This window comes from Lathyrus oleraceus, chromosome 2, assembly GCF_024323335.1.
Source record: "Lathyrus oleraceus cultivar Zhongwan6 chromosome 2, CAAS_Psat_ZW6_1.0, whole genome shotgun sequence".
Classification (NCBI taxonomy): domain Eukaryota; kingdom Viridiplantae; phylum Streptophyta; class Magnoliopsida; order Fabales; family Fabaceae; genus Lathyrus; species Lathyrus oleraceus.
In genome coordinates this window covers 137,582,782-137,609,305 of record NC_066580.1, presented here as the reverse complement: position 1 = coordinate 137,609,305, position 26,524 = coordinate 137,582,782, and the positions used below count along the sequence as shown (strand labels likewise).

At 37.3% G+C, this 26,524-nt stretch overlaps 1 long non-coding RNA gene and 5 other non-coding genes across 6 annotated transcripts; all 6 read left to right on the top strand.

Moving 5' to 3' along the window:
* The first annotated feature begins 6,822 nt into the window (after positions 1 to 6,822).
* On the top strand, positions 6,823 to 6,940 carry LOC127124791 (small nucleolar RNA snoR136). The gene has a single exon (XR_007804261.1). It is a non-coding gene; the product is annotated as a small nucleolar RNA snoR136 (small nucleolar RNA).
* A 9-nt stretch (positions 6,941 to 6,949) lies between these two features.
* LOC127124760 (small nucleolar RNA snoR31) lies at positions 6,950 to 7,035 on the top strand. The gene has a single exon (XR_007804229.1). It is a non-coding gene; the product is annotated as a small nucleolar RNA snoR31 (small nucleolar RNA).
* A 1,777-nt stretch (positions 7,036 to 8,812) lies between these two features.
* Positions 8,813 to 12,463, top strand: LOC127118502 (uncharacterized). Its single transcript, XR_007802237.1, has 2 exons — positions 8,813 to 10,340; positions 10,757 to 12,463. It is a non-coding gene; the product is annotated as an uncharacterized LOC127118502 (long non-coding RNA).
* On the top strand, positions 9,269 to 9,354 carry LOC127124809 (small nucleolar RNA SNORD25). The gene has a single exon (XR_007804281.1). It is a non-coding gene; the product is annotated as a small nucleolar RNA SNORD25 (small nucleolar RNA).
* On the top strand, positions 9,425 to 9,565 carry LOC127124787 (small nucleolar RNA snoR136). Its single transcript, XR_007804257.1, has one exon. It is a non-coding gene; the product is annotated as a small nucleolar RNA snoR136 (small nucleolar RNA).
* Positions 9,636 to 9,719, top strand: LOC127124759 (small nucleolar RNA snoR31). The gene has a single exon (XR_007804228.1). It is a non-coding gene; the product is annotated as a small nucleolar RNA snoR31 (small nucleolar RNA).
* Positions 12,464 to 26,524: the final 14,061 nt, after the last annotated feature.

Below are 26,524 nucleotides of genomic sequence, written 5' to 3'. Positions count from 1 at the left end.
AGTCGGGAACTCGAGCCTAGCAACCGTCAACCAAACACACACAAAAAAAGAAAAAGGGTTTGCCCTGAGAGATCTCGCGCGACCTCCTGCCTACGTACCTCATCTGGTATGAGGATCAGGGCAACGTAGTTCCCCTCAACAGGGGAGAAAGACTAGCCAGAAACAAAGGGAGACACACTACTAGGGAGCTGGACTCGAGCCTAGATGTTATCATGCATCATTGCCCTATGTTATGGTTCTCTATCTACTTGCACAACAGCAAGCTAATCCTAACCAGGAAAAAGCAAAGCATGCAAGCATAAGCAAAACAAATCAAACACTCACAGTTAGCACACACTATATCCAATCAAGTGAGGCTCAAACAAAGGTGAGGCTGCAAGAGCAAGCCAACTGTACAGGGTAGTGTTCGCTCTTAACCCTGACATTGAGAGTCAGGGTGAAGCAGATGAAAGGTGAGTGAAGATGAGACTTCACAACTCTTATCCCTGGCCAGGGAGAGCTTCAGACAAAGGAGTGTGGGTTCAGAAAGGAGGAACCCTTCTACACTCAAGACTCTGACTCAACTGATCTTGGGTTAATGTCCCAATGCATTTACACAGTGGTGTGAGCAGAGGGACAACTCAACAAGAATAGCAGGGGATGGATTGCACATCCCTTGGGTTCTGCCAATTGCCTTAATCAAGGTCTTTACCTGCTTGGGGACAAAAATAAACAATCACAAACATCGCCTCTTAAGGAGGACTTCAGACAGTTGCCTGGCCAAGTAACAGGCCAGGTCTTCCAGACTACATGGAGACAAGAGAGTCTACCTCAATTGGTTTATACAACCAAGAAACAGCAAGCAAGTTCTCAAGGAACTATTAGCAACTAATGTACCTGAAATCAATCAAATACAATCAGTATACCAGTCACAAAGTCAAAACAAACAGACAAGAACCAACAGTCAATGTACAATCAAACAATGCAATGTGCAAAGCACAATCAACTCAAGTGAGCCAAGCATCCTACAAACAAAACAAGTTAGTTCACAACAATTAACCAAATCAAACTCAATTAACTTGAAGCAATCTCCTTAAGGCATTTGCATCTCAACCTGAAAAGCCAAACTCAAATATGAGAAACAAGACCACTAGGACAAGCCTAGGGTCAAAAGGAGATCAAAAATCCAAAACAGCAAGTGAAAATTATCCAGAACCACAATCAATCAATTAAAAAACAAATCCCATTGGTCCCATGCTCATATCATTCATTATCATCATTTCATAAAAGAAAAGGCATCAAACATGCAATTTGCAACCTCAAAGGACCAAACAGAATAATCTCAATCAAATCAACACCAAAACATTTCAATAAATTCCACAAAAATTCAAGTCTAAACAGAACACATTCAATGAATAGCATATCAAATTCCAGCTCATTTGGATCAAGGGAAGTAGGTCAATGAAAATCAGAAAGTCCAGACAAATTCAAGCAAGCCAACACAAGGCATCAAAACAAGCATCAACTTCCATCAATCATAAAACAGTGACAAAACATGATAAATGAATGGGATCAATACCACAATGACCTATAATGTGTCTAGAATACACATGTCAAATTTCACATCCATCCAATTAATGACCAGAATTTCACAAGCCAAATACAAACATGTGTCACAAAAAATCAACAAATGACCAAACAGAGGAGAAAATTCCAATCAAATAGGAAATGCCATCAATAAATCCAGAAAAATTCACATGTGTTCTTAACATCCATATGTTCAATCGTGCAAAAGTTTAGCTCAATCCAATGTTCACAAGCACATCAAATAAAATCATGAAATTCACCAAGCATGGTGTGACACAAATTGTCACACCTCTAATCAAAAATTCATATCTCATCAACTAGGGATCCAAAAATTGCAAACTATACATCAAAATCACCAGAAAAGAGTCCAGAATAGGCATGTAAAATTTCAAGCATTTCTATGGAAGCATCATCATTTTATGAGTGAAATGGCATGGTATACACAAATTGGACACATTCAATCAAACCCTAGGCATTTTATTTTTCCACACGTACACAAAAATAATAAAAATCACCATAAAAAACTACACATCACAAGGAGAATAATGCAAAAAGTCTCATCAAATTTGGACAAAAAATGAATCACTTATGAATTTCTAAAGATCATTGATCAAAATGAAATGAAAAAAATGAAAAAGAAATGAAATAATACAAATTAAATGAAATAATGGCAATGTTGTAATTCTTAACAACGACACCAAAACACGACCGTTTCCTTTAATGTGATGGCGCGCTATGATTGGCCGGCGGTGGCGGTAAACACAATTCAAACAAGGCCAAGGCGAACACGGATCAAATGACCTCTGTATCGTGTTCTTGAGCAAGAACAACATCAAATTTTCCAGAAATCATCAAGAACACATCTCAACCAAAATACACATGCCATACATCAAAATCACCGTCTAATCACGTACATCATGAATATGAAATTAGTTTCTCCTAATTCTACTCATGTTAACCGGATCGAGCGAAAATAGGTTTACACATCAAACTTCCAATCAAGATTTCTCTCTCGATACTCAACCAAATTCAAAACCACAAGCAGCATTGCATTCTACGTTGAAAGATCTATCTAAGCCACATCTTAATTCAAGCAATGGTGGAGATCGAAAATTTACCTTATGGATGAAGCAGATGCGAATTCTTGTGTTTCCAAGTGTGAAAGGTGAAAACAGATGCAACTCAATGCTATGGAAGTTGATTGGAATGAGTAGTTTAGCTCAGTGATGCTTCAGATCCAAGAACCTTCGATTTGCCATGGATGAGCTCGCTTTCAACAGTCCAAATTCCTCAATGCTATGGCCTTGATCTTGTGAAACAGATGCACACAATCACTGGTAGATGATAGATCAAGCACGAATTCACACTATGGATGATGAATCTTGATGAAAATGATGAAAAAGTGTGTGAAAGTTTTGAGAGAATTTGGAGGTTTTTGGAGGGAAAATTGGTTAGATCTGAAAATGTGAAGTGTGTTTTTTGATTTTCTGTTACAATTAAGCCTTTATACTAACTCCTAATCCATTTGTTAATCACAATTAGCAAAATTGAGTGAATTAGCACAAATGCAATTTTAAGTGAAATAGCCAAAATAGCCTTTGCCAAATTAGTCAATGTAACAGTATAATGGCAATGCAAACAAGTTCTATTTGGTGTTTGTGATGTGTTGGAATGAGTTTTGTGTGCCAATGCCTTGTAATTTTGAAAATCACCATTTCACACCAAATATGCAAATTAATCCACTTGAAAAATGATATTTTTCCATGATGATTTTCAATGAAATGTAATGATGCATCATGAAAGTACATGTAAAATGTGGTTTGCTCAAAGAAAGATCACCCAATTTGGCCATTCCATGTGAAAGTTACGCCACTTTGAATTTAGGCATTTTCTGAAAATGATTGGATCACAACTTGCCAACCACACATGAGAAATGAGTGTTCTTGGACTTTTTGGAAAGGTGAGAGCAAGATCTACAACTTTCATGTTGAACAAAATTTCATTTGAAGCATTTTTGGACATGTAATTTTGAATTGAAAAACTTTCCATTTTTGGAAACTTTCAGTTATAGGTCACTTTCTATTTTTGGAAAGTTTCCATCTGACTTTATTTTCTTCATTCTTGATGTTTGAAATGTCAAATGAAACTTGTTTAGACATGAATGAAGTGTATCCAACCCTCTCCCACCTCCAAATCCATCAATTCAGGCCCAATTGACCACAGTTGACTTTTTCAATTGATAGATGAATTTGGCTATGCACTGATCAAGTTGAGCCTCAAACTCCTGATGAAATGGCTCAATGATGAAACCCTAGCTTCCATAATCTCAATGTAATCATAAAATGATCCCCATGTCCATTGTAGACCCCATCTCCTTCACAAGCCCTGATTGGCCCAATGCAGATGATTAGGGTTGACCAGTGGTCAAAACCCTAATCTCAAGGTATCTGATCAATCTCTTGAATCTCTTGGATGATAACAATACCATGATGATGATGATGTACCATTTCAACCAAGATAAAGCTCAACCCTTCTTGAGAATCAAGAAACCCTGATTTGAATCACCAACCCTCAGATGGTTAATGATCAATCCAATGAAACCCTCAGCTTGCATCTCAACCTCTTATCTTCTGACCAAGACCTAAGAGGATGACTTGCACAATGTTTCCACATGATATGCAATTATGCAATGCCTAATGACCTAAGAAATGCAATGCAATATGTTAAGCTAGTCCCAAGAGAGGAGGGCAAATTTTGAGGTGTTACAATACTTAACCATATTGACTTAAATTTCAAAAGACAAAAATAACTAACAACCTTATTCAAATCCTTGACTTTTTTTCCCTTTTACTTAAACTTTTGTTAAAATCAATTCATCAACTTCTTTGAAATTTTTACCACGAACTACGAGGTTTTGATCCCTCATTTTTATGTTGGTACATAGGCATAAGACCGAAGGTCTTGTCAAACATAAAAATATAATCAATGAATTTTTTCCTCATCCTCACACTCTATATTTTATCAAACATCATTTAGACCAAATCACTTGCACACAAAAAAGGGCTCCCTAGGAGTACCTATGACACTTTGGATGCTAACACCTTACCTCTGTGTAACCAACCTCCTTACCTGTAATCTCTGACATTTTATTATTTTTAATTTGAAAACTTCTTATCTTTGGGTTTTGTTCGTACTTTTTCCATTTCCTTTGGAAACAATAAAATCGTGGTGACAACTCTGGTTTTATTGACGTCAAGTTTATCCATAGCTTGATGGTCATGAATTTACCGCTAAAAATTTGTTCATTAAAGGACAAGATTGAAATTTTTAATATATCAGAAAAGCAGCAAAGTTATCAAATTATCAAAGTTGCTCCAAAGTATGCTTATTATACATTATCTGTTTTTCTGTAATTTTTCACCAAGTGTGTGGTGATTATTCATCTATACGAAAGTGTTGTACTTATTACAGGCCGTTGAAAATAGGAAATGTTATTTTTGTAAAAGTATTTGAATCTAGGTGATTCAAAATCCACCATAGTTGTTGGTGTTTGGGAATCAAGGAAGTGGTGTGTTTCTTTATTGTTGTTAGAAGATTGTATGAGTTATCTGTTAATAATCACTTATCTTCATGTGAGATGCAGTCATCCGAAACTTGCAAAGAGCGTTACGACATTCAATGAAATACCTTATTGAATCACTGCGTTTCATATTGAAATCAACAGAGTTATCCATGTGAACTTTTTTGATAGTTCGCACACATTCTTCTTTTGTACAAAATATCGTCGGATGTGTTATCGTCATGCAAGTCCATGTTTGGCAAATGTTAAGGCAGACATTACACATGACTTTGAGGTAATAACGATCGATGATCGTCATCTTCAGTGTTATTGTTCAACATATGGATCACGAACTCAGCTATGGCGGTAACACTTCATTGCATACACAGGACTTCATGGATTCATCTGAACATCTTAAGGAATCTCCTGTAGGTGGTGGTGATGTTCCTGGGCCCTCAAATCCTCAAACACCTGGGATGAATCATCAACGTTGGCTAGGGCGACGCGTTCAGGTAGCTTGGGGATGTGGAACCAGAGGTCGGTCGAGTCATCCCTGTCAACGACATTAGTATTTTTGGTATTCGTATGTAAACGCATATTAATATTAATACAAATTCGTCTGATTTCAAATTTTATATAAAATATCTATTAATTTTTTTAAATACACAATACACACAGGTGTGAGACCAATTGGCGTCACCTCTTAAATTTAACACATAGACGCCAATTGGTTTGGCAGTACTAGGTGAAGAAACCAATCCAACTGGGGATAAGATTCTCTCCCATGAGATATGTGTGCAGTGGATTCTCGACCACATGATTAAAAGTCAAAAATACATAATATACAAAAGTATGAATTTTCAATGATGTGGATGGACACTGCTCCCCCTCCAGTCAAATTCACATTGGAGGGAATCCTTTCCCATCCAATTGGCGCATCCTCTTTAAATTAAAGGGCAATCGTCAATTGAACTATGACACATGCTTGAATGTGGGGTAGTTTGGAAAATCATCTGAAATATGGGTTATTTTCAGTTTTTTTTTTAAAAACTGGGTTATTTAGGTAAAAAATTCCCAAAATCCTTTGTTTGGATAAAAAATATGGAGAATTGTTAAAATGACGTAAATTTATGGAGTATTCTATTCATCTTAAATTTAAGGAATTTAAAATGACACTAAAATGTAAAGAATTTCAAATTGCTTCTTCACTATGTGTAATGTGAATGTTAAATTGTTTATTATTGATTTTTCAAATTTTGCAAGATGGTCCTCATATTTTATGAAGATTTCAAATTCACCCCTAAATTTTTCAAAAAAATGCAAATAAGTCCCTAATAATTTTCAAATGTTACAAATTAGTCCCTTCAATTTTAAAAAAATTGCAATCTGGTCCCTAATTTTCGTTTTTTAAATTTGGACCAAAATTTTGAAAATTTATGAAAATGACCCCTAAAGTTTAACAATGAATCAATTTAATACTCCATCCAAACAAAAGAATAAAAAAATGGATGAATTTCAATTGAATCCTTTGAATTGCTTAGAATTTTGAATTCCTTAAAAATTCTCCACTCTAAATGATTTATGGGTATGATGGCAAATTTATTGAACATCCAAGGGGTTGAGTTAACTACTTATTCTCACACTTTTCTCTATAATTATTAATGTCTAAATTTTCAATTTTAAGGTTTGATTTTATTGTTGCTTTCACTTTTTTTTATGTGTTTGCAGTGTTTAATTGAAGATTATAATTGTTTTCCCCTCGTTATCCACTACCGCAATTTTGATGTTGTATTTGGACGTCGGGAAACTATAATTGCTTGATCTGATATAAGGATGAATCAAAATATGTAATCCAACACTTGATCTGATATTGTGATGCTAAATATATATTTATATGCTTATGAATATATATATATATATATATATATATATATATATATATATATATATATATATATATATATATATATATATATATATATATATATATATATATATATATATATATATATATATATTATATATATATAATATATATATATATATATATATATATATATATAATAATAATAAAATTTTCTTTGTTTATTTAGGGCATTTTGTCAGAACTGTATTGTGCTTTTGCATTTTATCCATCACGTGATGAGTTTGGAATAAATCTTAGGATACCTTCCTACACAACATATGTTGTGGATGAGATGAATTATCCTTTTTGACGATGCACTAATGTATATGATTTTCACAATCATAATGTCATATTAAATTTTTTTATAGCCATTATTTTTGGTAATAATATGAACCATACTAAATTGTCAATGGATTTCTTTGTATTTTTTTAGCTACTGACCTTCATGATCCCAATTAGATACGATTGAATGTTTTTTCAAGTTCTTCAACAACAAGACCAATAACAACTTCTTCAGTGACACCCGTGATGTGTAGATGAAACAAACAAGATACGTCGTCCAGTGTAATATTTATTTCACCGAATGACATATGAAATGAAAAGTCTCTAGATGTCATCTTTCTACAGATGTTAATACCAAATTTATGTCTATCTTCGTCAAACTGATTCTCTGTAGTGAAGATAGACCAGAACGAGTTATACTCTCCATGCCCAGTGGAAGATAATGAGGAACCCTTCATGTAAGCTTGGTCCTATGTCTAACAACCTTCAGCTCTTTCTTCGAGCCTCTATCCAAAAATCAGTTAAAAATATACATATTATAAAACATAAAATTTACCCTCCTAGAAACCCAACCGACTGTGGTGCGGATGCAAATGCACCAACATGCTCATCCTTACCTACCAACGACGATCGAGTGCTCCATCCTAAACCATACTCTAGAATAAAATCGAACTGGAACAAATTGTTGTAAGATTTTCGGTGTATTAAATTTATAAATTATCAGAACACTTCGCAAAAAGAGTTCCGGTGAGGGTTTCCACAACATTGGAATACTGTGCAAAACAATTCCAGAGTGTAGCACAAGAATTAGAATACCATTCCTAAGAGTTTCAATGACATGATAAAATCGTAATTGATTTCATTCCGATTCGAAAGTTGTGTACAAGATGAAATGCCACGAGAGTTTCAAAATAAAAGATAATTTTGTTGAATCAAAACACTTGAAAAACGAGAGTCAGAAAAAGTAAAAAATTCTAACAAATAAACTATTTATAGGAGGGTATTTTGATTAAAATAATATTTATAACGTAAGGATAAAGGAATAAATGAAGAGTTATGAGATAAAAAATTCTTTTATTTTTCTTGGGCCTTTTTATTAGACTTTTTTACTATTCTATCCCATTTTTGAAATTAAAATAAAAAAAAATTTAAAAAAAAAATCCGTAGGATACCCCTTTATAAGAAGAGACTCGTCTAATTAATGGACGAGTGAATGTTACATTTGTCGCCATAAAAGAACTCGTCATATCAATGGCACTTATATGCTTCAAAAAATTAATAACATATTTATTCCTCTACCAATGAATAGTCAAATTTCTTAATAACTCTAAAACACATCATATATTCGTCCATTGAATCAACTAGTTCGTTTTTGAAAGGGATACTTTAAGATTTTTTTTAAAGTGGAATAATTTAGAATTTTAATTTCATACATGAGATAGAAAAGTAAAAAAAAAATCTTTTTATTACTCTCATTCAGACCCAACGTTCATTCAGACCCAACGGTATTCTCGATTCAACACGGAAGCTGGCTATTAGGGTTTGACCGGATTATTTATTTACTAGCCGTTGGATCATTATCATCTTCATTATATAACCAACCATACAGACCTACTATTTCTTGCGCCGTTCACATTCACTTCTCTTCCTCTTTCCACTATCTCTGAAGTTAGGTTTTTAATTTTCATTTTGCAATCTTCACTCTGTGCTCGTATATTTTTTCATAGTATCTATTTCGATTTCGATTTGCTATTTGAAATTGGCTTCACTATCTGGTCGATGTGGATTCTTTCAATTCCCTTTAGACTCGTTCCCTTGAAGCAATAGTTATATGTGTTGTTTTTTCATTTCACTTCCACAATCCTTTTTTTTTTGGTTCTGGGAGAATGCGAAAACAACTAAATTTTGAATTATAAATTAGATCTTTTCATTGATGAGTATGGAGAATGACTAGTTTTAACTGTGATGAGTTCTTAACAGACCTGTAATGATTTGCGGGAATGATCGCAGATTTATTGAACATCTAAGGGGCTGAGTTAACTAGTTCTTCACCCAATTTTCTCTTTGATTCTTGTTTTTATAAGTTTTCAATTTTTAATTATCGAAACTTTGTGGCTTCAGATCTGGATTTTATTGTTGCATTCACTTTTCAAATGTGTTTGTAGTGTTTAATTGAAGCCTATAATTGTGTTCCCCTCGCTATCCACTACTACAATTTCGATGTTGTATTTGGACGTCGGGGAACTAAATTTCTCAATAATATTTAAATCTTAATTGACTTTTACAGATCCAGCTTCTTTGAAAACGTTTTGTTAACTGTGGTCGATAAGGATGAAGCAAAATATATAATCCAACACTTGATCTGATTTTGTGATGCTAAATATATCTATATGCTTCTGAATCTATACTTTTGTTATATAATGTATATTTCTCTGTTTATTTAGGGTATTTTGACAGTATTATATTGTCCCTTTGTATTTGCATTTTATGTATCATGTGATGAGTTTGGAATAAATCTTAGGACACCTTCCTACACAACTTAGGTTGTGGATGAGATAAATTATCCTTTCTGATGATGTGTATATGAGTTTCACATTATACTGTCATATTAACTTATTTTTATTACCACGTTTTGTACTAATATGAACTATACTGAATTGTAATTGGCTTCTTTGTAATTTTTTAGCTACTGGCCCTTATAAGCACTTAGTTTTGTGAGTTTCTGATCTAACTTCTCGTTTACAAGTAGTTAAAAGTTGGGAATAAATTCTGTTCTTAGATGTTTTGATAAACACATTTCTCAGTTTGCTTTGGTCTTAACAATATTTTTCTATATAACATAACTCAATATTGAGTGAGTTATTTTATATAGAAGAATATTGTTAAACTTGGCATGCTTATCAAAAAATGTAGAATGAATCAAACCTATTCTAGTGTGGAATAGGAAATTGATGATGAGCGGATGAGGTTGCACTAGTAGCAGCAGCAAGTTCTTTGACATGCGAATGCGGGGAATGTACCTACAAGGTAAACAATTTAATGCTCAAGTTTCTTAGTTTAAAGAGGTCTCTTGCAAGATTAAAAATGAATTGTACTTGGTTATGATGTTGAGCCTTCGAATTAATCCATACTTATTGTGAGAACTCTCTATATGCCCTAGGATTTAGGATAGGGGATTGGCAACGTCACTATATCACTTGAGTGTACTCGAGTGCCATTGTGGAGTCAGTCGTGTGAGGTTAATCTTGAGCGGTTGAATGTGAGTCATGATGTTTTATTGATTCTTGGCCGTATTATTGCTCCTCTTGATTATTTTTAAATGGGTAGAATGCAACTTGTTTTATTGATTCTTGGCCGTTTTATTGCTCCTCTTGATTATTTTTAAATGGGTAGAATGCAACTTGTCTCGTCTCATATCTTGTTTTTGGCTTTTTCTTTACTAGTGATCTTCTTGTTTCTTTGGAGAGCTAATTAAATAAGTGACGCCTCCTTACAAATTGAATTATATCCTTTAGCCGTGGTATCCTTCGGGTGAGTTTATAAAGATTAGTGATATGTTTGAAGTAGTGGGGAGTTCTAGTAAGGATGCCGAAGAGGTAGAGGGTTCCTAGGACATATGATGAAGAGGAGGAAATATCTTACTAAGATTTTAAAACATATCATAAATCTTGATTTATTCCCATAAAATCGTTTGAATTGCTCTGTTTTTAAGGGGATTCAGTTTTAATTTGTATTTTTCAAATTATTTTGTTTCATTCTACCCCATTTAAAAGATCTTTTGGTAAGTGTATAGACTCATATCATTTAAAAGAAGTGGCAAATTTATTAATTATAATTTAGCTTCAAACTTGATTATTAGATGTTAAATATTAATTGTAATTTATAATTCATTTACTTACAAATTTTTACAGTGAGGTTAATGAGAATTAGAGATCTTGAAGTTGAATAATGAATGAGTGATAAAGTATTAGTAAAAGATTTTTTTTTGGTAAGCGTATATATCTCATCCTTAATCTCGCTTAATTAGAGTTTTAAGAAAATTAAATATAAATTAAACAATACTAAACAATATTCTTTATAAAAAGTGGAAAGTTTATTAATAATAAATTGTTATAAACTTGATTATTACTAAATATTAAATATTATCTAGATGTATTTTTTTGATAAAGTAACTATAGTACTCTTGACTTTTGCTTTATTCATAGAATAAGTAGTGTTTTATATATTTATTTAACATTTAATATACACCTTAAATTTTATTTAATACCTCTGGATAATATTTATCTTTCAACAATCAAGATTGGAGTTGTATCTTATTATTATTAATTTGCTACTTTTATAAATGATATTGTTGATTTTTTTTTCAAATAATTCAATTTTTCAAAAAAAAAATTCAAAAATTTATTGGCGTTTGCTCTTAAACTTAAATGATATATAAAGTTGAAATTGGATCAATTCATATTAATAATATCATTTTACACAAAAAAAATTAGACTAATGTTGATGAGCTGAATCACCTAATTGATGGTTAGACATCCCTGAATTTGATGTCGTAATCCACGTTTATGATTCACCCCATGTGTTTGAGTATCCGAGGGTCCAGGAACATCACCACCACCTATAGGAGATTGTCTGAGATAGTCATACAAATGAATGATGTGTCGAGGAAAGGTTGAAAACTATTGTTGTGGTGCTATGGTAGGAGGATAGATGGTTGATGTTAAATGATCGTTGAGTGTTTTGGTTAAGACAACTATGATAGGGTGATGTGTTGTGTGCATAACGATGTTGAATGCTTTGACATTTGTTATAACTCATACCTCTTGTCGACCATCTGTGCCATAAAATTAAAATATTATTTAGAGATAATAATTGGTAAAGTAAGTAAATATAGTCCATTTTTGTACATACAGGCATGTGAATGGGTTGTTGATGGGCGTTAGGGACGGTGTGAATGGGTTGTTGTTGATGAGCGCAATAGACAGTAGTCAGTGTGTATTTTTATGTGTTTTTACACAAAAAAAACTATAAAGATAAGTCAAACACAAAAAGTTATAAAGATAAGTCTTACAAGCAGACCCCAACTGTAATTTCATATTATATCTATGTGTTTTAGTAAATGTAAATATATAACATGCATACTTGAACCATTACTTTTGAGAAATAAAAATAAACTAATTAAAAGTATAATGTAACACGTAGTTTTTATTATTTGTATGCCTTATTGACCTCTTGAATTATCATCTATCAAATCAACATTGAAGAGGTTCATGCAAATTAAATTCGCATAGTTGGTTTTACCATTTACCGCTTTATCTTTTTCGATATGCAGTCTCAATAACATGTAGACGTCTTCTAACGTCACGTTACATTCACCGGTTGAAAACTAGAATGTGTGTCTTGGGACGCCTTTCACATAACGCAAGAATAAATTTATTGTCAATTGACCAAGACATTATTTTGCTTATATGTTCAAAATCATCGAGTTTGACATATAATTGAATCATCAGGTCCATGTGTACAACGAAATACGTTACTTTATAAAAGATAAACAACAAATACGTTACTTTATTGAAAAATATTCTAGAAAAGTAATACAAGAATTAAATACTTACATAAGTTACTATGTTTGCAATTGTGCATCTGTGCGATTCATCCATAGTGAGGAGAGACCTCTTATCGAAGTAAATATTTGAAACAGTGGTTATTGTAGATGAAAGAAGTGATTGCTGGCGTGGAAAAAATGTGAGAGTTGCATTGTTATTTATAATGAGTGACATGTTAAGATATGCATGGATAGTTGTGCTTGCCTGCTAGCGCAAAATGGTTTGGCTTACACATGCAAATGCCACATGCTAGCGCCAAACAAAGTGGCGCCTCCTAGGCTTGCATGCATGCATGGTCTTCACCTAGCCTGGCGCCTCCTAGGCTCTGCATGCTTGGTTATGAGGTCTGCAAGGAAGACATGGTAGCGCCAATTGGACTGACGCTCATACAAGGGATACATGCTAGCGTCAATTGGACTGGCGTTAGGGCTTGTATGCTTGACTTCACTTACCTATTTAAGTGTTTTACTATTTACATTCAACAATCAACACAAGTTCATCTGCACACAAAAATATTACTTTTCATTTGCACAAGAAATATTACAATGTCATATGCACCAAAATATACTATTAATGTTCACCGCAAACGTGAGACATATGAGTCTGATCTATACGGGTTTTGTTTTTGAAACACCGATACTATCCGACTTACGATCAAGAGTAATTCAGATTTTTTGCATTTGAAAAAACAAATTGAATCTTGCATATGATCTGGTCTTGTGTCACAAATCACGTATCGAAATCCAATTTTTTTATAGAACAGTCAATGCAAATTTTTTCCGCTAAAGGTACAAGACGATAAAAATGTTAAATATATGTTTGTTAGTCACGAATATTCTGGTCGCAACTCTATTGAGTATATATTACTCTTCAACCAAGTATATCATCTCAGCAATCTCAGGTAACTAATCAAGTTGAATCTGATGATTTTGATTTAGAAAACTTAGATGAAGCCGACCTAGAAGTAGAAGCAGAACTCAACGTCATTGAAGAAGAAGAAGAAGAGACTGAGACACATGTTGATCATATGTTGAACAACAATATTGAAGATGACGGTCATTCATCGTCCTTACCTGCAAGTCATGTATATAATCCGCCTGAACATATGCAAACATGGATTTGCATGACGATGAAACATCCAATAGTGTTTTTTATAACCCGTATCCACGATCAGAGAGTGAGTTAAAAGTGAGATACATATTCTGCATTAAAGAAGAATGTGTGTGAGAAGGCATGTCATCGAATGTCGTAAGATCCCTTCAAAGTTTCGGTTGGATGCGTCTCACAAAAAGAGAAACGCCTCTTGGGAGATAACTTCTATAGATCCACCTCACAGTTGCAATGCAACTAATGTTGAACAAGATCACCGTAAATTAAGCGCTGCATTGATATGTCAAGATATTTTGCCGCTTGTTAACAAAGACCCATAAGTGAAGGTGAGTATAATAATATCTCATATCGTCACAAGATATAATTATACTCAATCTTACAAGAAATGGTGGATTGTGATCGCACCGAATTACACCGTATTTTTGACTCGAATTTCACATGTTTATTAGGACTTTATCATCATTTTATTTGTATTATGCTCTATTTTCTCTTGTTTTCAGATATTTAGCACTTTCGGACTCTTTTGGAAGAAACGAAGCAAAAATACCTAAAATTAGGGTTTTTCAGCGAAATTACACACATGGCGTTGCACATGGCGACCGTTATAGGGGAAGCCATGAGTCACCAGCCCTAAACCAGGAGGTAACTGTCACGTTCCCATGATTCACCCCATTTACACACATGGCGGGCGCCATGAAGGGATGGCGGGCGCCACCTTTGGAAATCACGTTCCCACTAAAGCCCACTAAGGAGAAGTTGGAGGGCACCATGGTCTTTACAAATTGCTGAGAATCTCTATAAATAGCTCATTTCATTTCGTTTTCTATCATCCAACTTAGTTTTACAACACTAAGCATATAGATATCATTTGTAATAGCGATAATCTGTCACATCGGGGGGTTATCGCACCATTCTGAGCTTGAGTTGGGTCACTTCGAGTTGCTGTCGTCTTTAGCTTCAGGAGTCAGAGGTTTATTTTTGTATTAGAATCGAAGCTTCCGTTTGGAGCAGGTTCTTATTTATCGCTTTATTTATTTATTTCCTGCATCGCTTTTACTTTATTTATTTCCTGCACCGCTTTTACTTTATTTATTTTCCGCACTCGCTTTTACTTTATTTATTTTTCGCACTCGCTTTACTTTATTTATTTTCCACACTCGCTTTACTTTATTTATTTTCCGCACTCGCTTTACTTTATTTATTTTACGCATTTTACTCGCTCTCTACGCCTCACATTCTAAAATAAACTTTTCATCATGATTAACACCGTTATGTTTGTTTGCGTTACCATGTCTGGCTAAATCTTTTTAAGGTTAGAATGTAAGGATCACGGTTAAAGTAATGTTTCACATATTGAAATCTGTAGAAATACTTTAAAGTAATGTTTCACAAGCGTTTCAGTGATTTACTTGGATTTCAGACTGCCTATGATGCTTCATCCGATCTCCCCATGAGATACTTTCTGAGCCGAGACGTCGAGAAGTTTTGGAGCGATATGACATGTGGAGGTAGTCCTGACCCCTCAACCCAGATCTCCAACAAAATTCACAACCCTGCTTTCTGATACTTCTAGATGATCATTGCCCACACCTTCCTGGGGAAGAGTGACCCTGATACGCATGTGAGTGCTGAAGAGATCTTCTTCATGTACTGTACTACTCAGTCACACTCGGTAGACTGTGGAGTTTTCTTGATCGAGAGCTTACACCTTAGTGCTCGCTCTGCTGCGAGCCCCATTCATGTCGGAAGCACGGTGACTCACATAGCCTCAGCCCTGGGACTCAATAGGAGACTGTCTCACCTGACACCTTATTGCAGCTACACCTTGATGGATGTTGATTTTTGTCTGGACCGTGGTCTGATGAGGAGATCCTCTTTCCAACCGGATCAATACAGATTGTTAATTAAGGGTGAGACCATTCACTACTTCACTTTACCTGACCCTTAGGTGACTTGTGTCATTGATCAGGCTAACTGGGTTAACGCCATAGAAGGGCAGGGAGAGACTGTAGATGCGCCGAAGATTGCACCGATCGGAATTAAAGTCCGTACCAACAATCCTAATCTCCAGACTCCGAGCATGCAGTCCGAATTGGTTAAGCTTCGCATGGAGATAGTCGAGCTTCGCCAGGAGCTTGCTGATGTTGCCCTGCAGGTCGAGGTAGCAGTTGCCTCACACGACACCGAGACTGATATGCTGCATGATGAGATCGCCGATCTCCGACGCCAGATCACAGAGCTTCGAGGCTACGAGGTCGAGGAAACTCCACTATATCCCGAGCGTTGATGCCATCATGGACTGAGAAATACCGTTTGAATTTCCCTATTTCTTTTCCCGTATTTATTATTCATGCCTATTTTTATCATTTCCTATGACATTATGCTTGCTTTATTTCCTAAGATCTTTGGACTCGTGAATTATTATTGACTATTCTCACACATATATATATATATATATATATATATATATGCATTATTATAATTATTATGTTTTTTATGTCCATTATTTTATTTTGTTTTATTTTGTTTTACTTTACTATCTTATTTTGTTTTATTTTGTTTTGTTTTATTTAATTTTGTTTCTTTATTTTGTTTTATTTTTATTTCGTTTTATTTTATTTTATCAAACTTAAAATCAAAAACAAATAAAAAACAGCATTCGTGGATACCTATATACACCCCCATTGCAAAAATGAAGACGAGAAGGATTAAGGTCCAAGAAGCAAACAACACAGCCGGCCCAAACCATTTCCGAAGACATGGCGGGCGCCATGAGCTCCATGGCGGGCGCCATGACGTAACGGCCAGATTTACCTTTTCCACTATTTATACATTCTTCAACTTTTCCAAACATATTCTCTACTTCTCCAAACTCTACCGAATTCATAAGAATTTTCAATCTTCTCACTTTCACTACAAACCAACAATTTTCCATCTTCACTTCTCCAACCCTCCACCAAAAATCCATTAATTCCATTTTTTCATTTCTTTTCTATAATTACTCATTTTTCTCAACAACCTCCATTAATGGCCGGAATGGAGTTTAACGACATCACTCTTCGTGGAGGAAAGCCCGGTGAGCGACAAAACAAGATTTTGCAAAGATTGCAAACTCGGGAGATCCTCTCTACCAGGTATGTCAACGAAGACTGTTTGTACACTCTAGGCACATATCATAGTGTATTCCACATGCTAGATAATTTAGGATTACACGATATTTTTGCTAGCAAAGCGCCCACCTACAATAGGCTCACTAGGGAATTTTTAAGTTCCCTGATTTACATTGTCCATCTCGGCACTGCTAGCACGGTAGTGTCGCATCCTGCGAAAAATCAACCGGCGAGCCTAAAAATAAAAACACACAGAGCCGCCACTAAACGTTATTTATCCTAAGATAGGGAAAGGAAACGCTCAGAGAAACCTGGAAAGACATGGTCTCGCGACCAGAGAGAAAAGGTTCGGGAGTCGGTTACGCGAGGGGGAAGGTATTAGCACCCCTCACGTCCGTCGTACTCGACGGGATCCACGTCCTAGAAAAAGAAAAGGTTGCTAAACATCACACACACACACAAGGGAACGCAGGTGGGGTTAGGAGAGACGGGCTCGATAAGGTATCGCACCTTATGCCTACATATCTTGTCTGGAACAAGAATCAGAGCCACTGTAGTTCGGCTTACGCACGCCAAACAACACCAAACATACAAGCAAGGGTGGCAAACATGGAGCCCGACAACCACTGGATGGAATTACGTCGGCATCCGAACCAAAACTCACTCAGAAGGGCAAACGTGGAGCCCGACTGCCAATCACTGGGCTTACGTCGGCATCCGAACCCAAACACACATAATCAGATAACAAGTAAACACACGCAAAAAAGAAAAAGGTTGCCCGGAGTGGTCTCGCACGACCACCTGCCTACATACCTCGTCTGGCACGAGGATCAGGGCGATGTAGTTCCCCTGAAAGGGACTAAATTGCTAACCAGAAACCGGGGAAAGATACACGACTAGGGAGCTGAGACTCGAGCCTAATGTTGTCATGCATCGTTAACCCTAAGTTCGGTTTTCTATCCTACTTGCATAAGCAAACTAACCTAACCAGGAAAGAAGCTAGCACACAAGCATACAATCATATATCATCAAATGAGAACAGGTATCTCAAACAAGCATGTCAATCAGATATCCACATAACACGCACTATAGCCAAACAAGGGGGCTCAATCAATCAGGTTTGACTGCCTAAGCAATCGTCTGTACAGGCTGTGTTTGCTCTTAACCTTGCCATTACGAGGCTAAGGTGAAGCAGATGATGGGATGAAGTGAGGATCAGACCTCACAGCTCATATCCCTAACCAGGGAGAGCTGACAAATGAGCATGGGTCCAGAATAGGGGAACCCTTCTATACTCGATGACTCTGACTCAATGTGCACTGCACAGGATCTTGGGCTTTTGATCTCAATGCTACAACCATGTAATGGGAGCAAGGAGAAGACTCAACTGAATAGTGGGGGACAGGTTGCTTGTCCCTACCTTCCACCAATTGCCTTACTTGAAGGGCTTTTCCTGCTTGGCTTAAAAATAAACATACACAAGCATTGCCTCTTAAGGAGGACTTCAGACAATTTGCCCGGCCCGGTAACAGCCGGGTCTCCAGACTACATGAAGTTTTAAGAAGTTACCTCAATGCAAGTTGCTTAAGCAAAGCAAAGCAATAGTTCACAAGGAACTGAGCAACTAAAGTACCTGGAAACAATCAAACTCAGTCAGTACTCAATCAGACAAACTGTAAAGCAAACAGTTAAACAGCTTAAACAATACAACACAAAACAAGCCCAAGGCTTAAGCCCAAGCTCCAACACCTACAAAACAATGTTATGTTAGTGTACAAACATCCACAACATCAATTAAAATCAACTTGTATCATTCTCCATGTACATTATGCTTTTGATCCTGAAAAACCAAGCAAACATTAGCAACTAGACCACTAGGCCAAGCCTAGGGTCCCAAAGCAAGAAAAAAGTTAAAACAGCAAGGTATCCACCATCCAACATCAAATTGACATCAAACAAGAGCAAACATCCTTGGTCTCATGTTTATATCATCCATCAAGTTCAATTCATGCACAAAACAATCCATATTGGTTCAAATGAAGCACCAAATATACAAACAGAAGTATTGCATTCAAAGCCATGCCAAAACACATCAAAAAAATCTCAAATTAAATACACCTAAACAGGGGTCAATCAAGGTCTACCATGTCAAATTTGAGCTCAATTGGGCAAATGGAACCATGTCAATGAAAATCAACAAAAACAGACACAATTTCATGCTCCAATTCACACCATCAATGCATACATCCACTTCAAAAATTCATATCTCATTGGAAACTAAAAAGAAATGGATGAGACCAAAACAGGGAGGTCCTAACATGTGTCTAGTTCATGCATATCAAATTTCATGGCCATACAATACAATATGAGGATTTCCCAATCAATCTACCAACATGTATCACATGAGCTTGCAATTTCAACAACCAGAAATGAAAAATCAAGATTAAATTGAAAATACAGTGAAAAATCCTACAAAAATTCATCAAGCATCCTAACATGTCAACAAGTCATCATGCCAAATTTCATTCAATTCTAACATGCATAGGTTATCCAATTAAATTCAACAAGTTGACATCAAGAGGTGTGACACAAATTGTCACACCTAAGTTCCAGAATTTGCTGCTCTCTAACCAGGTATCAAAAATTCATGAAATTTACATATAAATAATCCTCAATGAGTCAAGAACCACCACAAAAATTTTCAGCCATTTATTTTATGATATGAGTATTTCATGATCAAATTGCCAAAATGTATCAAAATGTGACATACATTAGAAAAGCCTATGCCAAATAAAATATTTGCCAAGCACAACTTTGACCAATAGGTCAAAAAAAACCTACACAAGTCAACAAAGTCAAGGAAAAAATCTCCATATTTTTAGGATTTTTTTTCTATTTTTTATGAATTTTTTAAAAGTGTTAAATGTTTGGATAATATTATTTAGAATATATTATAATTAATTTGGTCTTCATTAATGGCATAATGGTAAATAGTTGAACAGTGGCGCGGTAAACAGCAAAATTGAAAGTTCAAACACAGCAACGGATCAAACACGGGAAAATCCAGCCACACCGTCTTCTTCCCCGCGCGCTCAACCTTCTCACCGTTCCAACACCGGTTTTACTCATTTCTCAACCAAAACTCACAAACGAATAGTCATTGGAAAGGTATCGACGTATAGATCATGAATATATAACCTAAACAACCTAAATCGAACTATACGAACCGGATCGATCGTTTAAAGTTTCACATTCAAAACTAAAAATCACTATATCTCCTTCTACAATCAACCAAATCGAAAACTACAAATTGCAGCACGCTCAGCAATGAATGAACTACAAAAAACACATCTCAATTCAAGAAATAATGAGACTCGGATTCGCACCTTATTTCGATGACGGCAAGTAATCCGCGAGCTTCGAGCTTCAAATCATGAAAACAGATGTAGAACACGCTTCAGGAAGATGAATGCTAAGCTCAAGTTCAACCGCTTTCACTCCTAGTGCGAGAATTTTTGATTTGCCATAGGCGATGCAATGTTGGACAGTTGCAATTGGTGGATCAATTGATGATGAGAACCGCAAACAGATGTAGAGGAAGATGATGCAAGATTAACACAAAAGGAAATTCGAAAATTGATCAACAATTGAAGGAGTTTGATGAATTTGAAGATTTTGGTGTTCTTCAGATTTTGAGAGAATGTGATGAGTTTTGATCCAACTTTGGTAAATGTGAAATTCAGTTATGATTAGAATGTGTTTAGGTTTATATATGAATGCTTAATCACCAATTAATCATGTAATTAGCCAAGTTGGAATTGTTAGTGAAAATGTGAAATTTCAAGTGAGGGCAAAAATGGAATTTCCATAGGACAGCTCATGCCACCTCAATGACAGCTCATACACCTTCTAAACACCTGTCATGAGCTGTAGAAACTTGTCACACTCTCATTGGTTGCATATTTCTCATTTTCACCTTGTGTTTGCATTTGTCCATTTTTGTCATTTCATTTTTCAACCCAAAACTCAAACCATGTGCATTAACCATAAAATGAATATTCAAACATACTTAAAATGCCATTCCTGAGGTGTTGGAAAAAGTCCCATTCAAAAATTCCAATTATTTTGACATTTGGACGATTTTGCCCCTGGTCCAATTCAGCTGTCCAGTTGAAAAGTGACTTTTTGCCTTGGCCATTTTTGAACAAATCCAATGATGCACCCTCAAAGTACATGTCAAATGGAGTTTGTGCATATAAAGAACTTGCAATTTGGACAAAGTATGTGGTAGTTATGGCCTCCTGATTACGGGTCTTTTCTGAAATTCACTGAGCCATATTTTGCAAACCGTACATTGGATTTTCAAGTTCTTGGACTTTTTGGAAAGGTGAGAGCAAGATCTACATCTGTCATGTTGAACAATTTTTCATTTGAAGCTTCCTTGGACATCTGTTTTTGAGGTCAAAAACTTTCCATTTTTGGAAACTTCAGCTACAAGTCACTTTCTATTTTTGGCAGTTTTTGTCCTGACCTGATTTTCTTTATTTTTAAGCCTTGAGATGTCATTTAACACTTGTTCCAACATGAATGAAGTGTGTCTAACTCATTTCCACCTCCAAATCCATCAGATCATGTACAGTTGACCACAGTTGACTTTCCATCTGACAGATGAATCTGGCCATGCATAGATCAAATTGAGCCCCAATCTCCAACTGAAATGGCTCAAGGGTGAAACCCTAGCCTCAATAATCACCATTTAATCACAAAATGAACCTCATAATCATCACAGACCTCATCTCCTGATTCAGCCCAGCCTGGCCCAATACAACCGATTAGGGTTGACCAGTGGTCAAAACCCTAATCTCAAGGAATCTTCTTCAATCTTCTGATGACACCCAATCATGATGATGATGATGTATCATTGCAAACAAGATGAAGACCAATACCCTTGGAGAATCATGAAACCCTAATTCACAGTCCAATCCTCAGATGGCCCATGATCAGTCATTAAACCCTAGCTTGCACCTTTGAACTTCCTCATCTCCTGATTAAGACTTGGAAAGATGGCTTGCACGATGTAACCACATGATATGCAATATGAGATGCCTAATGCCCTAAAATGATATGCAAATATGTTAATGCTAGTCCCAAGAGAGGAGGGCAAATTTTGAGGTGTTACAGCTGCCCCTATTCAATCCACTGTGAACCTGTCAATACGAAATAGCCTCGGCTTTCGGATGATCAGGATGAAGAGTGATTGAATACCAAGAACAGACGAACAATTTGTACTCTGATGGGATAATAATTAACAACGCCTGTCAGCATCGGCGAAGAAACAAACTCTTGAAACGTCGACCTGGATACCAAAATAAATGGTAACACAGGGATAACCATGGTCTGAACACCACACATCCACTCGGGATTATTATTCTCTTCTCTTTAAGCTTTTCTTGAACCCCGAAAATTTTCTCTGCGCAAACGATCCTCAGATCTCTGCATTTGAACCCCGGAAAATGCCTCAGCACTCCTTTTTGCCAACATAATGAACCCCGATCTCCAATTTGAACCCCAGTCGCCTGACGATAACTCTCGATCGCCAGAATGAACCCCGTTCTCCAGAAAATGTCGCAACATCTCCCTTTCTCCGTTTGAACCCCGGAACATGCCTCAGCATTTCCTTTCTCCATTTGAACCCCAGAACATGCCTCAGCATTTCTTTTCTCCATTTGAACCCCAGAACATGCCTCAGCATTTCTTCTTTGCCAAAATAATGAACCCCATCTCCAGTTTGAACCCCAGTCGCCTGACGATAACTCTCGATCGCCAGAATGAACCCCATTCTCCAGAAAATGTCGCAACATCTCCCTTTCTCCGCTTGAACCCCGTCTCCAGAAAATGTATCCACATTTCCTTTTCTCCATTTGAACCCCAGAAAATGCCTCAGCATCTCCTTTTCTCCAATCTCTCGTGATAATTCCGCTGGCAACGTCGGAAATAACACTCAACCACTCTGAGGGCGACATGTCAGAGGGTAAACCTTCACAAAGGAAGGTAGCATGTGTATCTCTTCCTCAGAAGACACCTATAACAACCTCCATTGGCCTCAGCCTGAGTCTACGGTGACACATGAACAGAAGATAATCCTGCGGACCTCATCCTGGATATAATCTTCAACTCCCATCCCCATTTGAACCCCAGAAAATGCCTCAGCATATACTCTTCTCTGATTGAACCCCGATCTCCAGAAAATGTCGCAACATCTCCTTTTCTCCATTTGAACCCCGGAAAATGCCTCAACATTTCTTTTCTCCATTTGAACCCCAGAAAATACCTCAGTATCTCCTTTTCTCCGTTTGAACCCCGATCTCCAGAAAATGTCGCAACATCTCCTTTTCTCCATTTGAACCCCGGAATTGCGCTGATCGCGTAACGTCTTCTGATATCATTTCCATCTCTGTCCGACGGAAACATTTCCTCCAATATCGCACTACTGGGGAACACTGCTGAACTGACGTCATGATGCTAAACTCCTCAGAGTAACATCTTCACCCTCTATCTCGCATGACAGAAACCTCCTCCAGTATCGCACTACCGGGGAACTACCTTTGATCAAATCATGAGGCTAAACTCCTCGGAGTAACACCTCTTCACCTTTGGGCAAAACCACCTCTCAAACGGTAACCACGGCTTGAGACTAGCTTATGCTTGCCATGATGAATGATTGATTTTTTCAGCGTAATGCTCCACAATTATGGAAATGCTACGCGATTATTTATTTTTCTATGCAATATGCCATGTTTATTTTTTCATGATGAATGCATAAAGAAAGTATCCCCCTCAAGGGACTCTTCTGGGGAATACGAGACACTCTGCTGAGGGACTCGTCAACGCTCCGATTTCCACCATGCTGGGGAATCACTGCTGCTAGGGATAAGGCACCCTTGCCGGGGAATACCTCCTTTGCACCCAACCCTCTCGAGGACATGCTGGGGATACAGATCCTTCACTGCACTCTGTGGGAATACCACAGTCTTTGACTTGCTGGGGATATAGATCCCAACTCTGCTTTGGGAACCCTCACAGATACTCCCGGTGGGGAAAAGAGCAATCTTCAACCTGCTGGGGGAATACCATCCAGACCCTGCTAGGGGAACGACAACTACTCCGCTGGGGAGGACCCAATCAATCCACATGTAGGATACCCTCGGCTGGGGATGCAGATATTCGTCTGCTACGGAAACTCGTTCAATCCACTGGTAGAACGAACACTGTTGGAGAGATATGTCATTGAAAAAACCCGCTCCACTCGGGGAACCGCTGGAGATATATTTCTTTGAAAAAGACCCGCTCCACTCGGGGAACCGCTGGAGATATATTTCTTTGAAAAAGACCCGCTCCACTCGGGGAACTGCTGGAGATATATTTCTTTGAAACCCGCTCCACTCGGGGAACTGCTGGAGATATATTTCTTTGAAAATGACCCGCTCCACTCGGGGAACTGCTGGAGATATATTTCTTTGAAAAAGACCCGCTCCACTCGGGGAACTGCTGGAGATATATTTCTTTGAAACCCGCTCCACTCGGGGAACTGCTGGAGATATATTTCATTGAAAAAGACCCGCTCCACTCGGGGAATAGCAACCTTCAGACTTGGCTGCTGAGGAAACACCATTTTGAACCTGCCGGGGACAACCATCTTGACTCGGCTGGAGAAGTTACAGACCTTGGATCTGCTGGGGAGCTAGTCCTATGACTCTGCTTGGGGACTTAGCTGGGAAATGAGAAAAGTTGGTACAGAACACCCGTCGACTCGTCGAACCACGGTATCCACCTTCCAATCTCGTATCAGTTTTCCACTTTTGAGAATTCCCACACTCGTCTGGACCTTTTCTGCTCCATCATCTTGTACTCCAAACCGCCCCGCGCTCGACGAGAAACGTACTCCTGGGAGTTATACAGAATTTTCAATCTTCCGACTTTGAAGAGTCTTCTTGATTAATTCCAAAGGTCGTCGTACGCCTCAACGCCTCTTCGCCACTTCTCTACCCATTCACTCATCCCTGATTGGACTCTGCGGGGAATTACACACTTTCAAGTCTTCCGACTTTGAAGAGTCTTCTTGATCAACATCAAGGATCGTCGTACGCCTCAACGTCACTCCGTCGTTTCTTCAGATATCTCTGTCCCTGATCGGACTCTCTGGGGATTTATTACAATGCTTCCACATCACAACCTGCAAGTGAGTGAAAATATCTAACAGTTCCTGCAAAACAGATCGTTAGATAAAACCGTGCCCCAGGCGTGTCAAGATTTCAACACTTGGGTCACTCAACCTTCCAAATAAGATTTCAAGCTCTCAATCTTATAAACATGCATTGGAAGGGACCTGTATGTCTTAAAATGCAAGATTCTTTATCAAAAATTATCTGGATGTTTTTGCAATCAAAGCGGTAATGAAAAACAAAAACAGAATCATTTGACTGAATATGCATTTTATTGATTGGAAAAGTGTGTGGCTCAAATGAGCAATACAAAAGGAAGCAATTCCTGAAAAGAGGTAATTGCGCTCAAAAGGAAAAATCTATCCTAATGGCAATGTGAAACCCGTAATCTCATCGAGTTCCAACTCGGTTACACCCCCTATGTCCTCAGACTCTCCACGCTTTCTGCCTTCTGAACAAGACGTTTCTGACTGATCCCCACCGGGTATTATCCATGATGCCTTAACCAAAGCGCAAACGATCATGCTAGACACAGTTGTTCGTTTCAATCCCTCTTTTGCCTGGATCGCCCTTCCGGGTTTTCAGTCCACCGGGATACCCATTTTTGCCCAAGTCGCCTTTTCAGGTTTTCGACTTGCCGGGTGTACATTTTTCATTTATATCCCTAATTTTTGCCCGAACCTTTCTTCTGTTTTTGGTTCGCCGGGATGCCCATTTTTGCCTGGACTATTTTGTTCTTTTCGTCCAGCGGGTCTCTTATACGAAGTATTTTTTAACTGCGTCCGCATTCACAGGGGATGGAAAATCCTCGCCATCCATGGTCGTTAACAACAAGGCTCTGCCAGAGAAAACCTTCTTGACCACGAATGGACCTTCATAATTCGGTGTCCATTTGCCCCTTCGATCGTTTTGAGGAGGAAGGATCCTTTTCAGCACCATATCACCCACGTGATATACCCGAGGTCATACTTTCTTGTCAAAAGCACGCTTCATCCTCTGCTGGTACAACTGCCCATGACAGATGGCTGCCAGCCTCTTTTCCTCAATCAAGCTCTCTGAGTGAGAAAGGCGTGTGCCCCAGCAGATGTACGTACCGACGGTTCGATACACAGGATATCAGCTTCGTACTTAGCCACCCTGTTGGCGCATTCAGACGTTATCCG